Below are 18,138 nucleotides of genomic sequence, written 5' to 3'. Positions count from 1 at the left end.
TTTAGGTGAGTCTTTTCAGTAACCCACAGTAGCTTCCAACTAAGTAAGACACCCTTCACGAGTCCGAACCTGCTAGTCATAGCATGTTTTATTTTACCTTTTTTTTAAGATACCTCCATCAGAATAATGGATGATTGAATAATCTGGCTAAATGCTTTTAATTTATTATAAACATTTCTCAGTTTAGTATAAGTAAGTACGGCTAGTCAGTTCTGAACATGGTGTCTTGTTCTGTCCATTGGTCAATGGGCCTTTCGATACGCAGGATTAGATATGATATCTATACAGAGGAATGTGCAGTGAAATTGTAAGCTATTTGCTTCTAAGGATAGAAAAACAAAAGAGTTCAGTAAGATTTCTCAGATGTCTCACTTTGTTTCGGCACAGCTGATGACGATCTTACAGAGGCAGATTAACTTACAGGATCTTCAGCTGAGGATTTCGATCAAATACGTTCGGAGGAAGGTATCGCAGCCTGTTCTCGTTCAATCTCCTATTTAGCAGGAACAGTTAACAGAGTAGCTGTTAGCTTATAACAAATAATTCAGTGTTTGAACAGAGAGGTCATGACCAGATGCTCCCGAGGGATGAACTCTGAACTTTTCCCTTTAATCTGAAGTTCATTCCTCGTCAAGTGTCGAAGTCAGTAATCGGCATTAAAACTATGAGGACCACCCTTGCTTGCCCCTACTTCATATCAATCTTGAAATATGTGATTAAATGCGACATTGTCTCCCTGCTATCCTATTTTTCCTGTTTCCTGTATAGCAGACGAAACATTAACGACAACTTTAATAAAGTTCAGGGAGAAATACAGTTTCACGCACAGTTCTTGGAGAATGCTGAGGTTGGCAAGCAAGTCAGATGGTAGCTCCTGCAAATGGTTGTCACTCGGGTCTCTGTAATAAAATAATCCATTTACAACAGTGGGAAATAAAAACCCATAAAAAACTCTGATTAATTTCTGAAGTAATTAACGTTTATGAAGCCAAAACATTTAGCATGCAGACCCAAAAATGGATAAAGTCTTATCATATAATGCACAATTTTTAGTTTTCGTTTCAAAGAATGGGAGAGATGGTAATTTTTTGTCACTCACCGTCTTCTCAGTTGGTTGCCAGTCGATCATTTACTAATTGTATTTAATTAATCGTTTAGCAATGTAAAAAAGATAACTTAAATTAGTTGATATTTTAAGACTCTCCAGGAACCTCCTTCCATCTCACCCTGTTGTATATTCAGGAATACTCGGGTAGAAACGCATGGAGAATAAGCGCTTAAATTACTTTCGATATTTCGTGAGAGATGACGTCTCACTTGAAATATTTCCTATAACGAGGGTGGTGCACTGAATATCGCAAAAGTAACGATTATGAAAATATATTCTGATCCTTCCGAGGGTGCATGGTCCGTATCCAGTAGCGCCAAAGATAGTTTATGAAGATCAGTATGGATAGCGTATTTCGCCATCTTTCCGCGTTTAATTAATGCAGATGCAAAGAAGGTAGTAGTTTACATTTACATTTACAAATATCATCTTGCAACTTCTATAACAGACATATTCGCAAGACCCAGACTAGGTTATATGATTTTGATTTAGACGTCGCTTACAGTTCCTCTAATCTGGTTAGGTGATGAAATATCTTTTGCGGCAAAGTCTTGATTGTGTTGTTCCGCAACACTCTGTGAACATTAAGACATAATTTTATTTCTATTAGTTGAGCAAAATAGCGTTTCATGTTGTCTTTGAAGTTAAAAAAATTCGGCAAAATTGAATGAGAAGGTCAAAGTTAGTTGGCATATAACACGCGATTTCCCCGCGACTCCGATTGCTGCTATTCCAAATGAATGGTTGTATATTAAAGTCCTCACTAAAGTTCTCCATTCCCCGTTCTAACTATACTATTCCCTTTTCCACGTTCTACGTTTTCTGTTCCTCGTTCCCCTTCCTTAGTTTTGCGTTTTCCGTTTCCAGTTCATTGTTGGTTTGCTTCGTCGATGATCTTGAGCTTTCACTCACATTTATGAACTTAGATGATGATGATTGATTTTTGATTAACTTACAACTTCTTCAATCTGTTGAGAGCATCTAAAATTCCCAGTGGTAACTTCACAAGCTTGTTTCCACGTACATTACTTACATTTAAGAGAACCAAAAAATAGCTTCATATTAAAACTGGGTGCGTATATTTTAAACCATTTCAATCATTACATGCTGAAGGTCCCTTCCAGAACCCTTTGTCATCTTTCCCTGCTCTCGATTGCGTTTATTGAAAGCTCTTGTCAATGTAAAGAAAAATCATAGAGAAAACTTGGACTCCGTCTTGAGTACCGCCCCCAACCAAACTGTTATCTAATCCTTTTTCCTTTGCTCAGATGACGGAACAGATATCAGTATCAATATATATATATAGCGTGATATGAATTGAGTTAGGGAAAAAAAGAGACCACGATACATATATATCTCTACGTACAGTTCTGTGAGATTTCCGAGATTAGAAAACAGGCCAGACGGCAGGTTACCCAGACTATTGTTGATCAATTGTCTGTAAAATACAGAAAAATAACAACGGGAATGAAATAAACTTAAATGCATATATTCTTTAAGTGAGTCTTTTTAGTAACCTTAAGTAGCTTCTAACTAAGTAAGGCACCCTTCATGAGTCCGAACCTGCTAGTCATAGCATGTTTTATTTTCCTTTTTTTTTTAAAGATACTTCCATCAGAAAAATGGATGATTGAATTATCTAGCCAAACGGTTTTAATTCATTAAAAACATTTTTAATTTTCAGTTTAGTATGAGTAAGTAACTACGTCTAGTCAGTTCCGAACAGGGTGTCTTGTCCTGTACATCTGTCAATTGGCCTTTTGATACGCAGGATTAGATATGATATCTATACAGAGGAGAGTGCTGTGAAATTGCAAGCTATTTGCTTCTAAGGATAGAAAAACAAAATATTATCTATATCTATTGTTCTTCTTTGCGTTCCAATGGTTGGAGATTCTTATAGACATAACCATCTCGTATAAGATATTTTACAAATAATGAGTTCAATTGGATTTCTCAGATGTCTCAATTTGTTTCGGCGCAGCTGATGACGATCTTACAGAGGCAGATCAACTTACAGGATCTTCAGCTGAGGATTTCGATCAAATACGTTCGGAGGAAGGTATCTTAGCCTGTTCTCGTTCAATCTCCTATTTAGCAGGAACAGTTAACAGAGTAGCTGTTAGCTTATCACAAATAATTTAGTGTTTTAACAGAGAGGTCATGACTAGATGCTCCCAAGTTATGAACATAGAACTTTTCCTTTTAGTCTCAAGTTCATACCACGTCAGGTGTCGAAGTCAGTAACCAGCATTAGGACTATGAGGACCACCCTTACTTGCCCTTACTTCACATCAATCTTGAAATATGTGAATAAATGCCACAAATTCTCCCTGCTATCCTATTTTTCCAGATCCGTGTATAGCAAACGAAACATTAACGACAACTTTAATTAAGTTCAGTGAGAAATACATTTTCACATACAGTTCTTGGAGAATATTGAGGTTGGCAAGCAAGTCAGATGGTAGCTCCTCCAAGTGGTTGTCACTCAGGTCTCTGTAAAAAACAAATCCATTAACAACAGCGGGAAAATACATAATAAATTCTGATTAATTTCCGTAACCGTAAGAATGAATACAAATTGTTTTAAGACCTTTAATGGGATTTTAAGAGCTCTCATGAGACTAAAATAAGAATAAAGAATATTTCAATGATCGAGGCAGACGGTTTTAATATACAACGGTCATGTTTCAGTTCAGCATTAATGGCCTGGTCTGGTCCGTCACTTCCGACCAGGGCGTTTTTTATTAACACCTCTATGTGGAGGTTGAAGTTGAGGACTGTTCTGTGACGTTGCTAGCTTGACTCGGGTAGAAACGCATGGAGGATAAGCGCTTAAATTACTTTCGATCTTTCGTGACTTGAAACATTTCCTATAACGAGGGTGGTGCACTGAATATCGCAAAAGTAATGATTATGAAAATATATTCTGATCCTTCTGAGGGTGCATGGTCCATATCTAGTGCTGCCAAAAATTCTTTATGAAGATCATTATGGATAGCGTATTTCGCCATCTATCCGCGTTTAACTAATGCAGAAGCAAAAAAAGCCAGTATTCTAGGTTATATGCTTTTGATTTAGACGCCTTACAGTTCCTCTAATCTGGTTAGGTGATGAAATATCTTTGGCGGCAAAGTCTTGAATGTGTTGTTCCACAACACTCTGTGAACATTAAAACATAATTTTATTTCTATTAGTTGAGCAAAATAGCGTTTCATGTTGTCTTTGAAGTTAAAAACATTCGGCAAAATGAATGAGAAGGTCAAAATTAGTTGGCATATAACACGCGATTTCCCCACGACTCCGAATACTGCCATTCTAAATGAATGGTCGTATATTAATGTCCTTACTAAAGTTCTCCGTTCCCCGTTCTAAATTTTCTCTTCCCTTTTCCACGTTCTACGTTTTCCGTTCCACTTTCCTCTTCCCTAGTTTTGCGTTTTCCGTTTCCAGTTGATTGTTGGTTTAGTTCGTCGAGGATCTCCAGCTTATACACACATTTATGAATTTAGATAACGATGATTAATTGCTGATTAACTTACAACTTCTTCAATCTGGTGAGAGCATCAAAAATTTCCAGTGGTAACTCCACGAGCTTGTTTCCACGAACATTACTTAAATTTAAGAGAACAAAAAATAGCTTCATATTAAAACTGGGTGCGTATATTTTACTGCTCTCGTGTGGTGGGCTGAGATCACCAAGACAATTAAATTAAGACTAGAGAAGAGAAAAAATATTTTCTTTTCAGCCTTTTATCCAGACCTACCCTATCTACCGTTCTCATAAATACAGTTTTTCATATGATAGAGAAGTGCAGCATTGTTAAAACCATTTCAATCATTACATGCTGAAGGTCTCTTCCAGAACTCTTTGTCATCTTTCCATCTTTGGGATTGCGTTTATTGAAAGCTCTTGTCAGCGTAAAGAAAAAACATAGGGAACACCTGGACTCTGTCTTGAGTACCTCCCCCAACCAAACTGTTGTCCAATCGTTTTCCCTTTGCTCAGATGACAGAACAGATATTAATATCAATGTATATATATATATATATATATATATATATATATATATATATATATATATATTATATATATGTTACATATATATATATATATATATATATATATATATATATTTGGGAAAAAAACAAAGAGACTACGATACATATATATCTCTACGTACAGTTCTGTGAGATTTCCGAGATTAGAAAACAGGCTGGACGGCAGGTTACCCAGACTATTGTTGATCAATTGTCTGTAAAATACAGAAAAATAACCACGGGAATGAAATAAACTTAAATGCATATATTGTTTAAGTGAGTCTTTTCAATAACCTATAGTAGCTTCTGACTAAGTAAGAAACCCTTCGTGAGTCCGAACCTGCTAGTCATAGCATGTTTTTTGTTGTTGTTTTTTTTTAACATACCTCCATCAGCATGATGGATGATCGAATAATCTGGCTAAATGGTTTTAATTCATTAGAAGCATTTTTAATGTTCAGTTCAGTATGTGTAAGTAAGTACGGCTAGTCAGTTCCGTATCTACATAACCATCTCACTTCTGAAGTTAATAACGTTTACGAAGCCAAAACATTAAGCACGAAGAAAAATGATAAAGTCTTTTATCATATAATGCATAATTTTATATTTCATTTCGTTTAGCAATGTAAAAAAAATAACTTCAATTATTTGATATTTCAAGCCTCTGCAGGAGCCTCCTTCTATCTCATCCTGTTCTATATTCAGCATAATTTTTCTTTTAGAAAAACAGATATATTAATGTAACTGTATGTAAAGATATACGAGTCTTCCTGACTTTGGAAACAAGTTAGGTGGTGGCTAAAGCGAAGCAGATAAAAAGTGTCGGGACTAGTATTTCAAAGCAATAATCCCACTTTGAGTCTGTTTAGAAACTTATTACGATGGTTGTTATTTTATTCAAGTATCAGGCGTTTACATCTTGTCTATAATGACCTCAGGCCGACTAACCGTAAGAATGAATAAATATCATTTTAAGAGCTTTAATAAGATTTTAAGAGCTCTCATGAGATTACCACAAGAATAAAGAATATTTCAATGATCGGGGCAGACGGTTTTGATATACAACGGTCATGTTACAGTTCAGCATTAATGACCTGGTCTGGTCCGTCGCTTTCAACCAAGGCGTTTTTTCCCGTCTGTATGTGAATTAACGCTTCTGAATGCAGGTTGAAGTTGAGGACTGTTCTGTGACATTGTTAGCTTGACTCGGGTATGGAAACGCATGGAGGACAAACAGTTAAATTACTGTCGGTCTTTCCTTAATTAGGGTTTGGTCATGATTTATGAGTATATAGCCAGGTCACAGAAAATCATTGCGCTGGCCTTTTTGTTAGCATGTTTGTTTTTGTAATTCAGTTAAGGCGATTACTTGTTGTCCAAAGTGGCCCTCAGGCCGACCCAACGTAAGAATGAAAAAGTTTTGTTTATCATCTACAGTTTCCGCATTGTTTATGAGACATTCACGAAATTAAAGGGTAATTAAATGATTAGAGCAGACGATTTTGATACGCAAAAGACATGTTTCAGTTTAGTGTAAATGAATTATTCTGGCCCGTCAGAGGCAACAAAGGCGTTGATACCGTTTGTTTATTGATTAACGCAGCTATATGCAGGGTGCGAAGTGTACAGTGAGGAGTGTATAGTGAGGACTGTGCTGTGGCATTTAACTGCTTGCTTTGACTCGGGTACAAACGCATGGAAGGCGAAACATTAGTCCTGTTGTCGGATCTTTCGACATAATCAAGTCAAATTATTATAATTTTTAACAGAACGGTGGCAAAATCCATCCACCAAATATGACTTCATATGATACAGTTCATAAATGAATCAACAGAGAGTAAATTTCCACATAATCACTTTTTTTTCTGCTAAACTAGGGGCTGCTATAGGAGCAGACCCGATGACAGAAAGGTAGGTATAGTAAATTTCACTCACAGGATCTTCAAATGCGGATTGCGCTCAAATAGGGTTGGAGGAAGGTCTTTCAGCTTGTTTTTGTTTAATCTCCTATTTAGCCAGAACAGTCAAGAAGATTAGCTGTTAACTTATAAGAAAATCAATGATCTAATGATAAAATCATGACCTTATGCTCCCTGAACTTTTCCGTCCAGTCCGAAGTTCTCTTTTCTCTATGGGTTCAACGTCAATATAAACCAAAAAGAAGTCTGTCAGGACCACACCTACTTTTTTTGACCACATCATATCGATCGTGACATATTATGAATAAATGATATGATATGTTTCTTTTTCCTTACATAACCACGACAACATTTTTTATTAAATCGAAACTGTCATGACGTTGGGAAACGTAATTTAACGTACAATTCTTGAAGATTGCCGAGGTTGACAAGAAAGTCAGATGGTAGCTCCTCCAAATGGTTGTCACTCAGGTCTCTGTAAAATGCAATGGCATTTTCAATTGACGTGTACGAGGCAAAATACCCACGATAAACTCTGAGTTTTTTTCCCTCAGGTGATTAGTGTTTACAAGAAGACTGAAAAATTAATTTCATAGATATAAGAATGGATAAAGAGAAGAATTTCCTCTAATATGATGATAGACGCTTTTCTCTTAATTAATCCATAAAAATAATCTATTCATCTTTTCATCATTGCTTCTTGGTTTATTTGGCAGCTGGTTCATTAGCTATTTAACTGTTTTTAAGTATTTTTTACTTGATAAATCATGTATTGTGTCTTCTCTTGTTAGTTCGCTTGTTGTTGTCCTTGTTTGTTTGTTGTTGTTTTTTTGTGTCTTATTTGAATTTATTTGACTCAGATGAATAACTTTGTAATATACGTACAAGATTGTCGTTGTAGCTGGCAGTTTCCACGGAAATGATTTAAGTTGTTTTCCACTGCATGTAGCTTCCGTTGAATTTGTAGAACCAAACTCGCATTTACAGGGTTGTGGACAATCAATTGAGGTATTTGATGCCAAATAATTGCCTCTTACGGTTTGAACAGCTGTTCAGTTAAATTTGCATACGAGATAAGTATTTCCAAAATAAGAAACAGAACTACGTACGGATGACTGATGATTACTAAGTATATTTGGCAGAGAGAGCTAAATTATTCCCCAATAATATTTACGAGAAGCAAACGCCATCGCTTACCAAATAAACAAATGAAAACCAACATGGTTTTCTTTGTGAGCACAGACATGACGGGAGAATCACCTGAAAGCACAATAGACAATATCAGCGCTTGGGATCGATACAAGCAGGCATGGCATAAAAAATCTGTGTGGAACGCATTTTCAGTCTTGTGGTCAGAGGGGAAATAAAATAAGCCGAGCTTTCAAGAGCTGAATATAACGCAATCTTGAAAAGCAACATAGGCGTATATTAAGGGACTAGTCCTTATCTGATGGTTCCTAGAGGAAAAGGATGAGGAATCAGTCGTCCCCAACAGAGTATAAAAATAGAATTGTAGAAAATTGACAGCCGATTAACGTTTAATGAGGGGGACTCATGCGAATATGAAAATTACTATTTATCACCGGGGGGGTCAAGGGGGAGAGGGGGGGCAGAGCATTTGGGGGGAACACGTAGGGCTCAGCGGAAACGGAGGGGGGATCAGTCGTCGCCAACAGAGTATATAAATAGAACTGTAGAAAATTGACAACCGATTAACTTTTATTGAGGGGGACTCATGCGAATATGAAAACGACTATTTATCGCCGGGGGAGCAGAGGATTTGGGGCGATCACGTGGTGTTCAGCGGAAACGGAGAGGGGATCAGTCGTCGCCAACAGAGTATAAAAATAGAACTGTTGAAAATTGACAGCAAATTAACTTTTAAAGAGGGGGACTCATGCAAATATGAAAATGACTATTTATCGCCGAGAGGGTGGGGGGGGGGGGGGCGATAATCTGAGGGAATTACACGGTGGTCAGTAAAAACGGAGGGGGGAGGGGGGTCAGTCATCGCCAACAGAGTATAAAGATAGAAATGTAGAAAACTGACAGCCAAGTAACTGCCAACGAATGGGGATCATAAAAATATAACGATGCCAGTGAAATTTGTTGCTGAAGTCCGTTGTCAGTCGTGCCCGTTCTGAAACAAGCTCAAAGAAAAGCATTTGAAGCCTTTTGAAGCAGTCTGTGTGACATTACACAAAGACCTGCGATTCAAACGCACTATAAAAGTACTTGTGAACAACAAAAAACCGTCAGGTTTTGTTAAACATCCGTCTTTTGACAACCGGCCGAAAGTTAAAGGATGAAGTAAATTGTAACACGATGCCATAATGATTACGTTGGACATGTTAAAAGCTGATCGCACAAACAACCATTGCCTCTTCAATTTCTGTTGAAAATCGTTATTTAGGTGTAATTTTCAAAATAAAAAACAAAAACAAATAAAACAGTAAGTATTATGGAGCATATTAACTTTTTTAAAGCCTAACAACAACATAAAGTCAAAAACATATGGTGTGGTAACACTTACTACGACTTGATCACTGAAAAAACTATAACTGGCTGTAACTATATATTTTTTACCAATTGTTTTGAACTATTAAATGTACTTATTGCAATTCACAAATGGATGGATTCAATTATTTACCTGAACTACCCCATCGAGTTTCTGGTGTCTTGTAAGCCACAATATTGCACCGTTAAAGAGAGAATTGCTAAAATAACCTTATTTGAATACGTTTGCAATAAACTGCACGTGGATTTGCATGCATAATTACCGATAATTATGTGGTGGACGATACATAATTAATATCCCGGGGAACTGAAATTGTTTTGAAACTTCCAAACTTTTCAGGAATTCATCTTTCTTTAAAAAACTGAACTGTTCACTCGACTTCTTGTCTCTATTTATAGCAAATATTTGTGCTTTTTCATCTCTTTTTCGTTCAATATGTTCACTGCCTGTCTAAACATGACGTTATTGTCATTGTTGGTTATTTAAAAACTAGCGATCTTTATCAAGAAAATTCAAATGAAACACGTAGGATGAAATATTTTTAATTCACAAAGAAATTGTGAATGGTAATACAACTGAAGCTGAGGAATACCATTCATTCAGAAATAGATATTAGTAAAGGGTGTATTTCCGAGGAAGTGAAAAGAGTGCGCATGCCCACAAGAAGCTAAAGCTTGGTACGTTGCGTTTCAATACATAAATTTCTCACCAACACAGATTTTTCTATGTTGCCGCATTTAACAAACTAGATCTCACAGACCGCCCAAAACTAATGTGGGGAGTTTTTTTTTCAAATACATATTTATGTCCTGATGCTTTGCCGTAGGTGAACTTTCCATTGCAAATCTAGCTCTTTTTAAATTATTTAGGCTAAAAAGGTGAATTTCACATACAGTTCATGTTTCTTTTCATGTTTCGTATAACAGTTTGGTCATATCATGTAATATCTAAATTTTTCAAACTTCTCAGATTGAGCCTGGGCTGCTTGTTGTGTCGAACTTACCAAATATGTCAACATGTTCAGATCTTTTTAGAAGAATAAGACAACCATCAGCCCTGCATGTTACGATTCATGTACTTTTATTCATGGACGGGGAGCTGTTTATAACCATTTTCCTTCGGCACTCGGTGAATCATGCACGAGGGCCAGATTACAGCTCTTTATAATAAACTAGCACAAACATATTTCATGCATTAAGTAATAATACGAACTATCACTGGATCAAACAATTCGTACCCTGATTCTACTACTTTGATCAAAATGAAGGATCAATTTCTGTCGCTTGGCCGTGGGAGGTCTGTATACGAGACTAATTCTGCCCTCGCCTCCACCCCCTCCCCCACCTTAGCCATTGAATAAGTCCGATATTTTTATTATTTTGAAGGTTTAACTGAATACTTTTCGAATGTCATTTATTGCAGAGTAGGTGGACGCCACACCACCAAAAATTCCAACAGCTATGAGTTCATACAAGAAAACCTTGATATGAAGAGGAATATTACGTTCAATTCTCAAATAAAACAAACAGGGAAATACAAAGGTCAATGCAGTTATTGTGGATCCTCCAATAAGAGACAGAATGGGACCAAACTTTGGGATGAGTTCGCCAATGCCAAGAATAAAACACATGATGGCGGTGCGAAGGAGGCACCGTTTGACACCAAATCCTGTTGGAAAAGAAGACCGAAAAATGACTTAAGGTAGCGTAAGTGCCTAACATTAAAACGCTGTGTGGATGGGGGGTTTTATGAAAGCAAGACGCCGATAAGGAAAACAGTTTTACACGAAAGAAGCAAGAAAAAAAAAGCGCTCGTATTTCGCCCCTAGATATATAAGCGTAGCTGTGAACCCTAGAGCTATCTTGATCACATTCCCTGTAAAATATTAGATTCTATGTTTTTTTTACGGAATAGGTAGACGTCCATCGCAACCCTTGCTTCCCGCTGAATTAATGAGATTAACCCTGGGTGTATTTAAACCAACCTTAAGGTATGCTCAAAAACTCCTCAAAAGACTGCGATACTGGGTTTATCACAATAACAAAGCTTAACAGCAGGTGAAGTGTGATCAGTACAAGCACTATGTCTAACATAACAGCAGCCGCGTCATGTCCTTCGTATTTCACGCTCTCGAGAATGTTCGATGTGATGTTCTTGCCGTAAGCCACAAACCGAGGATTGACACAGGCAGATACATGCTTACGACACCAACCTACGCCCAGAACACAGAAATTGGAAACTTGGAGCATTTCTTCATGTCTGTCTGAATCGTTGGAAAGGTTGAAGCGCCACCAGATGAAAATAATATAGTTCCGAAAGCTAAAAGAAAAGGAGAAATTAAAAGAACTCAGCAGCATTGAGGAATGAATATAAGGTTCACTTTAGATATAACCTACCATCCTCATTTTTCCTGCGAAATTTTAGCCACGCAGTGGAAAGCTCTTACTGACGATTAAAATGTTAACATTTCGCGGCACATTCTAGTAAAAAAGTCATGTCATTTTTTTATTACACTGGATAATCTTGTGAGTCGACTTGGCCACACCGAGACCATTGGCAGCCTCTGTTCAGAAATGGATCACAGATGCAGTCAAAACGTGGTAAGAAAAAACAAAAGAGCACATGAAGCGCAGCCGGTTGTGTCACTGATGTTTTTACCACATTTTGATGTCTTCTGTGATCTATTATTGTACAGACCCACGGCAACGTAGAATCGATTTTCTAATTGTAGAGATGACGAAAGGTTGTTAATAATGACGTCATCTATGCGTTTGTCTTCCAACAGAACATAAGTACTACCAATAAAATGCTTGTATAATTCAGCTTATCGTATAATTTTATATGAGTAGTATATATAATTATATATGATAATAAGTTCACTTAAGAAAACACACCTGAAAAGAAACTCTCGAAGCTTACACTAGGTTGTTCAACAGTATTCAAATCAGACGGCATATCCAATGCGATGCACACGCAGATCATCAAACAAGCCATAGCAGTTGCTACACTAGCACTGACAGCGATCCCTCAGAAGTGCTTGGGCCTTCCCAGCCACGAGTATGGCAGCAGAACAGCAAAACAAATCACGAGCCAAATACGCAATTCGCCGGTTTTCCCAACATCAGCCACGTGCAGATTGACAAGATTTGCCAAGTTTCCCGCCGCCAGGATCAAAAACACTACACACACCCCTAGTCATAATATCAAAACAGTAACGTCAGATAAAACCTAAACATCTCGTTGTCCAAGCGTGGATGTTTGTTCCAGGTGTAAAAATATTAGTTTCGGAGCCTTATCAAAGACATCGAGGTTGACCAATGTTTCTCATGGTATTGATGCGAAGCTATCTTCTGCTGCACGAGAGTTGAAAAAGAGGATTTAACTCATATTTACCTTTTGATTTACTACCCTTTACAAAAGTGATGGAACCCAGCATTTTTGCTCTCAGGAGAACGTAAGATAAGTGCCATAACGCAGCACCACCTCCGTTTGAACCCCTTAAATCTAAAGATGTGACAGGCAATTTTCTTTCTCAGCTGTCACACATTTCTATGCATAAAATTAGTTAAGAGGATTTAGTTTTTCGATCATATTCTCTAACCAATCAGCGAAAGTACTCCTATGTTTCAAGGAGATTTTTCATGTCAAGGAAACACTCCTGAAAGTCAGAGGGAACTGTTTTGAGTAAGTGTGGAAGATTTCAGGCACGGCGAGAATAATGATGAAGGAAAGGATGGGGCGAAATATTAGCTATAGACTTAATACAATTGAAAGTACAACTGTTATTTCTTTCCTTTGAGACTTGTAGTGCAGAATGAACCTCTTTCGCCAAAATGCAAACGCCGTATAGGGTTAGGGGGTGGGGAAGTAAAGGGATATTGACCGCGATGATATACCTAACATTTGCCCCACAAGACAGTGGTATATCTTAAAATTGTAAGGAGTCACCCGGAAATTTCCTCGGTCTGATTGTGACGCCGTGAAGGCACATCAGAACGATCTTCCGTAGCAGTCACCTGCATTTTAGTGAATGACACTGGATTCTCTAGAGATTATGAACCTGCTTATAAGTTGTCCTGTAGGGATGATGAGCACAAAAGCGTCGGTGATTTCTCTTTCGCGCGGGATGCTTATGCAAATCAAGTCACAACCTCGGTCCTGTTTCTCAGGGAGGAGAGGTCCTGGGAACGAAGCAAAGCGGAGTTCAAAATGGCTATTTGATTGCTAAACCTGAAATGAACTGTCTCACACGACTCTTTAAGTAAGTAACATATTTAGAAGTGGGAACCCAAAAGCAATTTTTAGAAAATTCACTTGGGGCATTAGACTCAAAAATAATCGAGCAAGCAGACGTCATCTTCGTGAATCACATCATGTAAAATAGAGTAAATACTCAAGGCCTAGGTGGAGGAAACACTTTAAAAACTCACTGCCTCGCATGTATGTATTATAATAAAGCAATTATTGATTGATAACCCTGCAGCGAAGGATGATGCATGTGTTCAGTCCCTTGGAAGCGTCTCCTGTTGCTCCCTAAAAGTTTCCTTGCACCCGCTTCCGTGTTCAATTTCTAAATTTAAAAATCTCTAGTTAATCAATAAGTATTTCATTTCAATGTTATTTTCATGAGTACTGTATCGATCAGTGTGATGTTGATGCAGACAGTCACAGCCAATGATGCTCATCTTCCATAAGCATTTTCTCCGATTGCTGGGTACGGGGACCGTACGTGTTCGTTGTACTCGCTATGCCTCTTAAGAAGAGTCGCCCACGATCTCCCAAGAACCGTTCCACATGATAGACATGACAGCGTAACTTGTTTTCGTCACGCAATCTTCATAAATTACATGTATTTGACAAGTGCCTGATAAGTGCTTGAAATTAACACAATCTTTTCTGTTGACAGGAGAATGACTTTGACACAAGAGATTGGACTGAGAGATGTTTTGATACCATTGAATGCGTAATCCATTTGAACTCAGAGCTGAAGATCTCCCAGAGCAGCCAAACTACTTCACTTGTGCCTTCAGAAAAGACAAACTTGACAAGTACGTTTTCTTTGTTAACCATCAGGATTATGATTAACAAATGGTTATGGTTAACCGTGATGATTTCTTCAAAAGTGCTCAGCGAAGCAGAATTGTAAGTGATTCCTGTAACACAGGATGTTTGCTTTGAACTCAACTTTATCATTACAACATTACAAGTCTGATAGTTTTACAGTCATGTATGTCTTGTAGTACCTGCTATGGTAGGTCTTCTACTCACTGAACAATGACCAAATGTTATATTCATCCTTTGCCTGATTTATAAAATAGTATACTCAGGTAACACATCTCAGACAGAGATGGCAAAACAAATAGAAGTACAGTAAATATTGATGTTCAATTGCAAGCACGTTCACAGAATTTTGACAAGAACACAGTATGGTGAGAAGAGGAATCAGATTGGTAAAAATGAAGCAATCCTAATCAAAACTATTAATACTTTATGTTAATGACTAGCATTAAAAATTTGGGGCCCTTTACATTAGGAAGAGAAATATGTTTTTGTCAGTCATTGAACAATAAGAATATTGCCACCTACAGGGAATTTAAAGGTACATGTCAGTTTTCTCTGATAACAGCAAGACTCTTTGAAGTATTCTCTTTTGTATTACTTTTAATTATTGATGTCGGCTTATTAAACTGATTTTGCAGTATATTATGTATCACATTGTGTATGGTGTGATCAGAAACTTATACCTAACATAATGTAAGTGCATATCCTTGTCATTTATGCGTCTTTGTAATATGATATTAGGCATTGGATGCTTAATTGGCGATGGATCTTACGCTGCAGCTTATCCCTTACACGAGGTAAAAAATTAATAGCAAGTTTTTTTTTGTTTTGTTTTTTTGTCTTCAGTATAACAACTCCTTACTGTGAAACTTAAAAAGTGTCCAAGAAATTTACTATGGTATAATTTGATGGATCACTGCAATTTACAATGATTTCTCTAGGTTTAAAAAATGAGCAGTTCCTGAATGATAGTCCTTTAGAAGAGAATATCATAGGCTTTGAAACTTCTCAGAATTTAGAGTGACTGAAAACAGAGACTTGAAGGGCAGTGGTGAACAAATTTAAGGGCCCTCATATTAGCACATGATTATTAAGTTGAAGGCCCAAGAAGGCTGACATACAGTTATATCATACAAAACTTAAAATTAAAAACCTTGTCTCCTGTCAGGAATTAAAGGGACATGAAAAAACCAAACAAAGCTATATAGGTCATGGTTCATTTTTTGTAAGTGCACTCCATCTGGTTGAATGATCCCATACAAGGGACTGGCCAGAGGAAAAGGCAACATACTGCATCAGTTTTCTCAGAGTGACTTGGAGTCTAATAATGATATTTTCCTTGAATCAACAATTATGTCAGGTTGCTTGAACAGGATTCAGCCAAATGTTGGCAAAGTTAGCCAACTGTGTTTTCTTGTCATTTATTTCAGAAAGTACAGTAAGGCATTCTCATGAGATCAAAATTTTAGAATGAACATTTAATACAAAGAAGGAATAACATCAAACAACTACATGTCCATATGTTTAGTCAAGTGAGAGTTGGACAATGGATGGTTGATCCAGGGAACATTCAGCTTGTTGTACATGAGGAGCTATTCAGACTGATACATGTACATTGTACATGTATATAATAGTAATAGGACTAAGAGGAGTCCAATTCAAGCTGTAATTATCCAAGTGATTAACAAAATCGGATGATTGCACTGTGAAGGCATCCGTTGTACCTTGTCATCTAAAAAAAACAACAGTTAAAGGGGCAAAATGTGAGACAACAGCAAATTGGATGCGACACCTTCTTTCCACTTACACAGGCATGGTGTGTTAATTGCCCTATTACACTGTCCAATTACAAGCATGATGTGTACACTGTCCTATTAGTGCTCAAACTGAGCTGGAGAACTCGAGAATTTTGTTATAGTTTTGATCAATGAAACCAGGGATTTTGAATAGCAACAAAGCATAATTGTACTTCAGGCCAATTTTCAGGGTATGCTTTTTGCTCATGACCATCAAAATAATTCAATCAGACTTGAACACAACATGTACGAAATCATTTTGTCTTAATCATATCTAGGACAACTGTGTGGTTGTCAGTTGCTCAATTAACACACACAAAAGTAATTTTTAGCATTTTGAAACATGTTCTTTTACCTTTAGGTGTTGATGTTACAAATTAAAGAGTTGCATTTGATTTTTTTTTTACTGGAGAGAGGTAAAAGAGATGGATTTGGCATATGATGAGCACACTGTAATTTATAATTACTTTATCAGGGAATTTGACATGTAGAGATCTATACATTGCAAAAATTACCACAATAATGCATGGAATAACTTGATACAGTACCATCATTTTTGTATTTTACAAAGGTTGATGTAGGGCACTTATGAAAAAGATCAATCCAATGATCCTCCAAGACCTGAAAATGCCAGACAGGTAATTTTTTTATTATTATTTTTAAATTAATAGACCTTGTAAGGTTAATTAGTTTTGTGTATGTTGTTTGCTGTTAAGTTTACAGTGTACATTGTGTATGTACAACTTGGACCTAATAAACTCCTAAACAAATCTATGGTATGCAGTCATTTCGTACCCATGGTCGTTTTGTACTCATTCATTTTATACTCAAGCTGGGTACAAAATGACTCAACTAACTGGGTATGACATGACTGTGGGTGTGAAATGATTGGTAACCCAATCTATGCCATCCTATTACCATCTCTTCAACTTACACTTCATCAGTTTTGTAAACTTCTTTCAAAGCTGATTTGTCATTCAAGCTACATTACATGTAACCTTTTTTTTCAAAGATGTAAATATCAATTCTCCATCCAGTCTACCAAACAGCTTTTACAGTTTATATAATCAAACAATACTTTGTCCCCTGAAGTTTTTTCTTTCTTCTTATCACATTTCTGCTTTTAGATGTTTTAAGGTAAATTCCTATTTTGTAGGAACTTGTAAGAGGAAAATTAGAGTCGAACAAGTCAAATCACCAAAGAAAACTTTGTTTGCTTGTTTGTTTTTTCATTGAATTTTCTCCTTCCCAAATATTTTTACTTCTACCCCTACTCTTGATATTCTTCTCAACCTTGTGTTCAGATATATTAGACTTGAAACTTTTGATAGCTTTTCTCAATATTTTCTTTTAAGTGCAGTTATAAATTTTTCTATTCCATTGTTTTTTCCAGTTTTACAGTTGGTAATCAATGATAGTTTTATTTGTGGGTTGTTGCTATTTCAGTTGTTGTTTGACACCTGGGTTAAAGCACATCGCTGGTACAAAATGCAACCATTGGATCATATCAGGTAAAATCACTTACACAGGACTGTTTAACTCAAGGTGTGTGCATCATTTTTTGTTGTTAATAGTTGTTTTGGTTGATTATTCATTAATTTTGTTGCAGAGATTACTTTGGAGAGAAAATTGGAATCTACTTTGCTTGGTTAGGCAAATATAATTAATGACTTCAAATTTCATGTGCACTCTGAT

The 18,138-nt window shown here is 36.8% G+C and overlaps 1 protein-coding gene and 2 long non-coding RNA genes across 3 annotated transcripts in view; 1 reads left to right on the top strand and 2 right to left on the bottom strand.

Annotated features, from left to right (window-relative positions):
* The window catches only part of LOC149049776 (uncharacterized), a 180,470-nt gene that overhangs the window by 126,409 nt on the left and 35,923 nt on the right, over nt 1–18,138 (bottom strand). The gene's annotated exons all lie outside the window — the stretch shown is intronic.
* Nucleotides 828–2,136, bottom strand: LOC149049783 (uncharacterized). The gene is made up of 3 exons (XR_016183391.1): nt 2,065–2,136; nt 1,612–1,683; nt 828–899 (listed from the first exon to the last, which is right to left on the bottom strand). It is a non-coding gene; the product is annotated as an uncharacterized LOC149049783 (long non-coding RNA).
* LOC149049782 (uncharacterized) lies at nt 13,321–18,090 on the top strand. The gene is made up of 6 exons (XR_016183389.1): nt 13,321–13,847; nt 14,217–14,300; nt 14,493–15,444; nt 17,015–17,081; nt 17,890–17,954; nt 18,053–18,090. It is a non-coding gene; the product is annotated as an uncharacterized LOC149049782 (long non-coding RNA).

The sequence above is a fragment of the Pocillopora damicornis genome, chromosome 2 (assembly GCF_964200805.1).
Source record: "Pocillopora damicornis chromosome 2, jaPocDami1.2, whole genome shotgun sequence".
Taxonomy (NCBI): domain Eukaryota; kingdom Metazoa; phylum Cnidaria; class Anthozoa; order Scleractinia; family Pocilloporidae; genus Pocillopora; species Pocillopora damicornis.
The sequence above is the reverse complement of the archived record's forward strand: the minus strand, read 5'-3'. Positions and strand labels throughout refer to the sequence as shown.